This window comes from Sciurus carolinensis, chromosome 12 (assembly GCF_902686445.1).
Source record: "Sciurus carolinensis chromosome 12, mSciCar1.2, whole genome shotgun sequence".
Classification (NCBI taxonomy): domain Eukaryota; kingdom Metazoa; phylum Chordata; class Mammalia; order Rodentia; family Sciuridae; genus Sciurus; species Sciurus carolinensis.
The window spans coordinates 38,285,505-38,295,114 of NC_062224.1; positions in this window are offsets into that span (position 1 = coordinate 38,285,505).

Sequence of the window (9,610 nt, forward strand, 5' to 3'; positions counted from 1 at the left end):
ATGATATGCTCTTCATTGTATTTTGAAGTAATTGTGGTCAAAGCAAGTTATGCTATGTAGAATTCTCTTTGCCTTTAAAGTTGATAATTCTGTTGCTCTAGGGTTTGAAGTGAAATAATGCTATGAATGCTTAGAGCTTAGCAAAGCTGCAGAAGGCTATTTGCATAGTAACTGTTTTTTGGAGATAATTTTTTTTCTCATTATGCTTATGTCTTGAATATTCAAACAAAGAATAAACTGGAATTTCTTGGTAGATCTGTTGTTGAACTTTAGCTGTGTGGGCAAAGCAAATAACACATGTACATGAAGATTAATTAGCGATTATTTTGCTAGGAAGAATAATGTTGCTGAGTCATCTGTATACCATTGTTGGGAGGGCAATAATGGATTACTCATTGAAATATTTCATTTCTTTGTTCCAAGACTGTCGGTGATCTCCCAGGTTCTTATTAAATTAAGGCAATGCTGAAGTTTAGGAGTAGTGGGGTGACAGGATAGTGTGTCTCCATGATTATCACTGACAATAAACAAGACAACCATGAGAATATCATTCTAAACTACTCTTAAGATCTTACTGTCATATATGCCATTAATATCATCATTATCTTTTCCCACCACAAAAATAGCTCCAATACTATAATGGCCCCACTTCAAAAGCTTATAAAAGTATTCTAAAAAGACAATGTGAACATCTATATCATCTCAGAAGAGTTGAACGAGCTGCTCATAATCACAACACAAAATAACTAGATTGGCATTTTTCCACATAGCACTGTTTTTTGTATTCTTGATAGACTGTTTATTCATAAATATACTTGATCTTTCATTCAGTGATATTGATTCAGTAGCTATTTTTTCTGTTGACAAACTGCCAATTATATAATCCTAAACAAAGCAGAAAATTTGCCCCAACTTCCTGATTTTCCACTTATTTATTCTGCTCTGGAGCCCAGGTCTTTTGAAGCTCATATGATCTCAATCTCTCCAGGTTAATATTTCCCCAAAGACCTTGAAATCATTTTATAAGCCTTGTTAGAGATTAATCTTGTGAAATAGTAAGTCAAGTCATTTTGGCTTTCCCTCAGTATATGAAGTATGTGTGACTCATGTAGAAACTAAATTTTAATCTTATATATAGACTCCCCACCAATATAACTCTACTGAATACAAGGCATGATGCCAAATTATCAAAACAGATTACCTTAATCATAAAATTATAAAGCATATGTATTTATTGGAAGGAAGATAAAATGAGAATATGTATAATCAAATTAAAAAACAAAGTATTTACCTCAAAAAGGATATAGAAATTACTAGCTAACTCACTCTATATCTTTCTCATCACCAAGGATCTATTAAGGCCTAATCTGATAGTGCTACACAAAGAAGAACCTGCAAGCATAAACCTTGCCTTTGCAAGTGTATGATCTGTAATAGAGTTAGTGTCTAAGGAGATGCATGGTGCCAAGAACATTCTAATGGTCATTAGCTTCTCATTTTCTGCAACTTTCCTATATTTATTTTCATTGTACTTTTTGATTCTCAAAAACTTTAACACCCAACTGGTTTTGTTATTGTTGTGTTGTCTTTAAATCTCATTCTTCCCTATATTTAGACTTCAGAAGCTCTTGAAAGTCTTTCTAAGCAACTAAATTTCCCTTTCTTGTATCAGTACTCTGCATCCTTCCATATGTGTCATAACATAACTTTTTTTGGAAAGCATGCTAAGACTATTTTCCAAGGCCACAGACTCTGGGACTGAATTCACAAATATGACTATAAGAAGACAAGTGAGCCACCTGAATTTAAAATCCTGCAACAAATGTTATATGTTGCCTTGACCAGTTTTCCTAGACAGGGTGGTCTGGAGATTCATAATGTGACCAGAGTTGTAAGCCTCTGCCCATTTTTATGGACCATTTTAATTGTGTGGGCATCCAAAAAATATATATGTATATATAAGGTGAGTGTAGAAATAAATGGTGTTGTTTGAAACTGTCACCTTCTTTCAGTCAGTTTAATTTTTGGAAGTGAATTACCTGAAATTACTTTGGAAAATTTAAAAAAATTATAAAAATTAGTGAGTGTATAAATAATGAAGCACAATAGCTACCATACATTTAATAACTACGACACACAAGGCATTGTTCCAATTTTACTTCGTGTGTTCTTATGTATTTCTCATGCCAGTCTGGCAAGATGTGTTTATTATATTTATTAATAGGTGGGGAAGGCACAGAGAATTTAAATAACAAGAGACATTGGTATCTCCAAATTTTTGTTCTTCCCACAACAGCACATTAGCTTCAGAGATTTAATAAGACTATGTAGGTATTTGGAGAAAGCAGCACGTGCTTTGAGAAGGCTTTGACTTTTGTTTGAAAGGATGTAGAAAGTAGAGATAGAGATATGTATCTCTTTGTGGAAAAGAACATTCTATGCAAGGAGTGTGGAAAAGAGGGGGTCATTTAATAACAATCTTCCAGGGACACAGCAAAGAGGAAGATTATCTAGTTAGTCTTTATTATTGGCAGAAACAAGGCATCAGGAAGATGAAGGTAGAAGAAGCTGTCAATTAAAATGTTTGCCATGTGTTAGACACCAATCCAAGGGGCATCACAATACCTAATGACAGATAGAAATTTAAGTTAATTAATTATTAAATAATATAAACATATGAACAGGGAACAAGAAAGGGAATGTCTATGGGTTCATTCCCCATTTTAAAAAAATTTCATTTTAGTTACTTGCATAAGAAACAGAAATAAATCTATAAATGAATTATATATAAAGATATGTAAATGGTATTTGCTATGTACATATATTTTGTGTTGGACTAGAAAACTATTTCTCACAATTCCATATTTTCTAGATCTCAAGTTAACAAATACTATGTTGTCTCTCCTTGAATGCAGTAATAACTCTATTGCCCAAATTTTATTAACCCTTTTGTTGGAATAAATTGTTACTCTCTATAGAGAGTACGGAATACAATACTTGTATGGAATACAAGTATTATTTATAGTTTTATGTTCTGAAATTATCAAATAACCTTCTTCCGAGGCCATATGTTAGAGACTGTATAGAATAGTAGAAGTTATCCTGGACACTCCAAGAACTCTATTGGCCTAATAGTGCAGTGTAAATGGTCCTAGATGCCTTAACATCATGTTAGCATCATGTAATAATGATCCCTATCATTAGAGAAATTGCCAATAGTCTTAGATATCCATGAAATAGGCAGGAGTGTGATTCAAGTGGAAACATTTAAAAGTATAAAGTGCTATATAAATACCAAATGGAATTGTAGAAGAACATTAATGCACATCCCCTATATAAAATATAGGAGCCAGATTCCAAAGATTCAGAAGAAATCTTTCTATGGGTGGGTAGTCATGGGATGAGGCTGGTCAGTCTATAGTCACTACTAGAAACCAGAACCTTGTGTGAAAGAACTGAAAAAGAAGTTCATACAAAGCCAGATTCTGGACACCAAAAATTTGAATACAAAAATATGCCCAAAGAGAACCAAACAAAATGTTACACACTTATAAATGAATGATAAAAATATGTTTTTCAAAGTTTTGTATGTTCTTTCTGTTTTGGTTTGCTTTCCTGAAACAGTGGAGGCACTCCTTTTGGGAACATTAATGGCTGCCCACGGCTACTTCTTTCCAATGTCAGATCACATTCTCACACTCAAGGATGATGGCACCTTTTACTGGTTTCAAGTAAGTTGAAATGAAAATGTTCTTTTACAACAAACGAGAACCTGGAATTTTGTTTGTTGCTTTTTTTTTTTCCTTAAACAGAACATTTGAGAACTATGACTTATGTTACCTTGACTTAGGCTTATTAGAAGCTAATTAAATTTAAGACATGAAAAATAAATGGAGAAAGTTGGGACTATGCGTAGTGCAAATAATTTGTGAAAGTTAAATTGTGTAACAATTGAAGTCACATTTAATGTAAACTTAAGGAAAATTCACAAAATGACTTAATGGAATTCAGGAAGATGGAAGTCTTCATTCCTGCAATGCTCTAATTAGTAGGAAGTAATTTGAGCAATGAAAGTGAATTTATTACACCTTGGCCACTGCCTGTGATCCAGAACCATCCTTCAGTCCAAGCAAGCTCTCAAGGGAATGCTTGAAGCTCGCGGATAGAATTTAACTAATTATACAAGCTCTGGACTTGTTTATGTCTGAGACCTTTCCAAAAGTCTATGGAGACTGACTTTGTATAAACACTTTGTGTGTGTAAACTCATCTGAGACAGGAGGATACCTTAGATAATGTGTAAACTGGCCAGTCACTATGGTTCATTTCCAAGTGACAGATGCAGTTTTTCTTTTGAGAAATGGTTGTGGACTCATTTCAATGGTTGTGCATGCAGTTGACACTTGAGTCACAGTGATGTACTGAAAGTGTATTCTATATTTTATTAGATAAGATGGTTAATTCATAACTGATGAGTGGATTCCAGTCTATAAATTAAAGCACATACAATGCCAGAATGCACACTCTAGCTTATTTGCTGAGGTTATTTTCTGAAGAGTTCTCCTGATTGTTCAACTTTCAGAGATTGCAACATTTTTGCAACTTGTTCTGAATATTATTCAGTGTTGTTTGTCTGAAAAAAATGATGGAATAGCAGTTTAATTGGCTAAAACTTGTTTGGGAAAACATAACAAAGAGCAAATATGCTTAAGAGTAATTTTCAGAGATAATTGACTTCATAAAACTGTCTTATTGCTATTTCCTTATGACTATTTTATCCCATTGCAAATAAGCATAGAATGTTTTGCATTAATTGCTAGGAAATGAAGCAATCTCCTGAAACTGTCATATTAACCTTAATAGTCAAGCACTTTATAGCAGCAAATTTTTGTAATTTAAAAAAGGTTTTAAAATAGTAAAATATGGCTAAACTTATATTAATGGTAGCTTAAAACAACTTACTGTAAAAGTAACTTGTGGTCTTATGGGTTAACATTTTAATACATAAGAAGTATTTGTTGGTTAGCAAATAAATCACTTACATGTGACTATTCTTGGTTTTTAAAGGAGTCTCTTATTACTGCAGAATTAAGCATTTCCCAAATGATCTTATTGTTATATAGAATTTTCATATAAAAACTGGAAGTAAATTTTAAGACTAACAAAATTGTCACAAATTCTGAAGGAAAGTTTGGTTTATGTTTGCAAAAGTTAAAATTTTTACTCATCTTCAAAATCAGTATTAAATGTAAAATCTTCTATATGTCAAAGCAACTATCTCTAAAAAAAACTTTGATATATTCCTTCTCTTGAGGATTATCTAATTCAAGAATATTCTATGAGAAAAATTAGGTCAGACATAGCCCAACATTAGTGACGATGACTTGAATTAGCAATAATGTGAGACCTTTATCTCTGTTGTTGTCATCCCAAGCTGAAATTGGTAGGCAGACAAGGTTTAAAGGTCTTAGTCATGCTTGTAAGTCAAAGATGAGCAAAGTTGGAGTGCACCACTGTGCATTCAGGAAAAAAAGACATTTTAAAGAACTTTTCAATATAGCAAGGGAGTAGATGCAAATGACATATTAATTTCATGACTACAAGGTATAGTACAGGGTTTTTCACATTCCATGTGCTGATGAATATATGAAATATGTGTGTGTATCTATGTAATGTACATCCACATTTGTAGTAGTATCTAAATATGATATATTTATAAACAATGAACATAGAATCCTAAAACCAAAATTTTAAAAAATCAGACACAGAAAACTCAGGGTTAATTTAATTCTTCCTGTAATGTCTATCAAGGCATTAATCAATCTATATTTGGACAGCCTTAATAACAGAAAACACATTTTTGTTCAAAGTGTTCACTTTCATTTTTATGTTGGTTCCAAGCAGCAGAGGGTCTTTACTACATTGAACTGAAATTCAAGTCCTCAGAAGGACTTTCAAAATCATGAATTAAAATGGGAAATGTAGGATGCCATGTTTACAATTCATCCAGTGATTGATGGATAGTCCAACCATCATTAAGAAGCTAAAGAAACTCCAAACAAGATCAAGGGAAACAAAACTCTTAATTTCATTGGCATGCCACAGTGTATTTGCCTCAAATTTTCAGTGCATGTATTAATCACATGTAAACTTGTAATTATCTAATCATCCTCTCTTTGCTAATTGGAATTGAGATCTGACATGATTCTCTATGTAGGTCTCTGTCATGACTCTCATCACCTCAATAGATGTGCCAAAGTTTGAGCAGTGACTGAACACTTCTATGATAGCTAAGGAAACCAACAGTGAAAAACACATTAATGCATTAAAATTTCCTAAGGTCTAGTAGTACTATGAAAATATATTTTTAAATTTCGGTGACCTATAAGAACTTGTTATTCTCATATGCTATCTATTAGCAGAAGTCAAAACATTTTTTTCCTAGGAAAAATCCTCTAATGTTAGGAATATTGGCTTTATGGTATTTCCTTGTAATATCAAAAGACAAAATTCTTTATTTTCACAGTAATGAAATTTTCAGTAAAGTAAATGACAGAAGAGTAAAGAAAAACTGAGAATAGATGAGAACATTCCTTTCATTTTTGAGGGGAAAAATGTATATATTTCACCAGTCTGATTAGAATAGATATTTTAAATTTAGATAAGCAGATATGTGTGCTCATGCACACACACACACACACACACACACACACACACTAAAAGCAATACAAAAAGATTAATGTACTTTATAAGAGATATCTCAAAAGTCAGAATCCCAAATGAAAGCATGCTTTTAGTTACTTTATTATCCTATGATGCTCTCCTAGAATCCTGATCCATTTTTTTTTAAAGAAATCAAATCTTTCCAAGTTCCATCTCCCACAGAGTCAAGTGGAATTGGGAGTGATGAGCTTGTTCTATATAAGTCTTAATATCCCTCTTTATCTCATGGTTCACTTTTATTTTCTTCTCAATCCCTGCTGCAATCATGTTCATACCTGCACAAAACTACTATTAGCCTTTTTTTTTTATATACTGTAATAATCCCCAAGAAACATTAGAGGGTAAGTCAAAATCCCCTTTTGTTCTCAGAGAGTTTGGAAAGACTTCCCCTCCCAGAAAAATCAAGCAGTTCTCCCCAACTATTCTTCCTAGAGAATCATTCTTTTAATGAATACAATGATCAGCTAATCAGAGATAACCCCAAGTATGCGCAATGCATGTGGATTCTCAACATATTTAAGTGCAATGAACTCCACGATGTTGGTGTCTGTGATCACTGCTCCATTCAGTCCTGGAGGCATTATCATTCCAGGAAATAGGGTGAGAGAAGCAGACAAGGGGTCACCATGCCTTCCCATGGGCTGCAGGTATAGTGAGCCAGGCAGAAAATTCTTTTAAAATATATAAATTTTTAATATTAGTGATAATAATAGTTTTTTTTTTTTTGCTCAGACATTGTCTTTATAATTTACTCAGTTCCTAAAATTTTACAGAATCAGAATTCTGCCTATTGCTACAACTAAGACATTATTATTTAAAAAATGACCTCTGGCTTGTGCAGTTTAAAACTTTAGAGCGATGAATGTCTTTATAAAAGAAATATTTTTTTATTGTAAACAAATGGGATACATGTTTTTTGTCTGTTTGTACATGGAGTAAAGGCATACCATTTGTGTAATCATAAATTTACATAGGGTAATGTTGTTTGATTCATTCTGTTATTTTTTCCTTTCCCCCCCACCCCTCCCACCCCTCTTTTCCCTCTATACAGTCCTTCCTTCCTCCATTCTTTCCCTCCTCCCTAACCCTAATCCTAACCCTAACCACTAACTCCTCCCACTCCCCATTATGTGTCATCATCCGCTTATCAGCGAGATCATTCATTCTTTGGTTTTTTGAGATTGGCTTATCTCACTTAGCATGATATTCTCCAATTTCATCCATTTGCCTGCAAATGCCATAATTTTATCATTCTTTATGGCTGAGTAATATTCTATTGTATATATATATCTATATATATATATAGATAGATAGATATATACATACCACAGTTTCTTTATCAATTCATCAACTGAAGGGCATCTAGGTTGCTTCCACAATCTGGCTATGGTGAATTGAACAGCTATAAACATTGATGTGACTGTATCTCTGTAGTATGCTGATTTTAAGTCCTTTGGGTATAGGCCAAGGAGTGGGATAGCTGGGTCAAATGGTGGTTCTATTCCAAGCTTTCTGAGGAATCTCCATACTGCTTTCCAGAGTGACTGCACTAATTTGCAACCCCACCAGCAATGTATGAGTGTACCTTTTTCCCCACATCCTCTCCAACACCTATTGTTGCTTCTATTCTTGATAATCACCATTCTAATTGGGGTGAGATGGAATCTTAGGGTAGTTTTGATTTGCATTTCTCTTATTACTTGAGATGTTGAACATTTTTTCATATATCTGTTGATTGTTTGTATATCTTCTTCTGTGAAGTGTCTGTTCATTTCCTTAGCCCATTTGTTAATTGGATTATTTGTATTCTTGGTGTTGAGTTTTTTGAGTTCTTTATATATTCTGGAAATTAGTGCTCTATCTGAAGTATGAGTGGCAAAGATTTTCTCCCACTCTGTAGGCTCTCTCTTCACATTACTGATAGTTTCCTTTGCTGAGAGAAAGCTTTTTAGTTTGAATCTATCCCAGTTGTTGATTCTTGCTTTTATTTCTTGTGCTATGGGAGTCCTGTTAAGGAAGTCTGATCCTAAGCCAACAAGTTGAAGATTTGGACCTACTTTTTCTTCTATAAGATGTAGGGTCTCTGGTCTGATTCTGAGGTCCTTGATCCATTTTGAGTTGAGTTTTGTGCAGGGTGAGAGATAGGGGTTTAATTTCATTCTGTTGCATATGGTTTTCCAGTTTTCCCAGCACCATTTGTTGAAGAGGCTATCTTTTCTCCATTGCATGTTTTCTGGCACCTTTTTCTAGTATGAGAAAATTGTATTTATTTGGGTTTGTGTCCATGTCCTCTATTCTGTACCATTGATCTACCTGTCTATTTTGGTACCAATACCATGCCATTTTTGTTACTATTGCTTTATAATAGAGTTGAAGATCTGGTATTGCGATACCCCTGCTTCGCTCTTTCTACTGAGGATTGCTTTAGCTATTCTGGGTTTTTATTCTTCCAGATGAATATCATAATTGCTTGCTCTATTTCTGTAAGGTACATCATTGGGATTTTAATTGGAATTACATTGAATCTGTATAGTACTTTAGGTAGTATGGCCATTTTGACAATATTAATTCTGCCTATCCAAGAACATGGGAGATCTTTCCATCTTCTAAGATTTTCTTTAACTTCTTTCTTTAGTGTTTTGTAGTTCTCATTGTAGAGGTCTTTCACCTCTTACATTTTAAGAGTGAAAGTAAAAAGTTGTTTTAATGGATAATATTGAGAGCTGCATTATATAATCAATAGAGTCAAGTAAATGATTGCCAGACCTCAGGGGAAGATTTTTGTCAATTGAGTTTTTTGGATCCAACTGCAGTGTTGAGATACATGATATATAGAAAACAATTGGCTATATTTAAACATATTTCACTGCAAGTCTTGCTGAGTATAA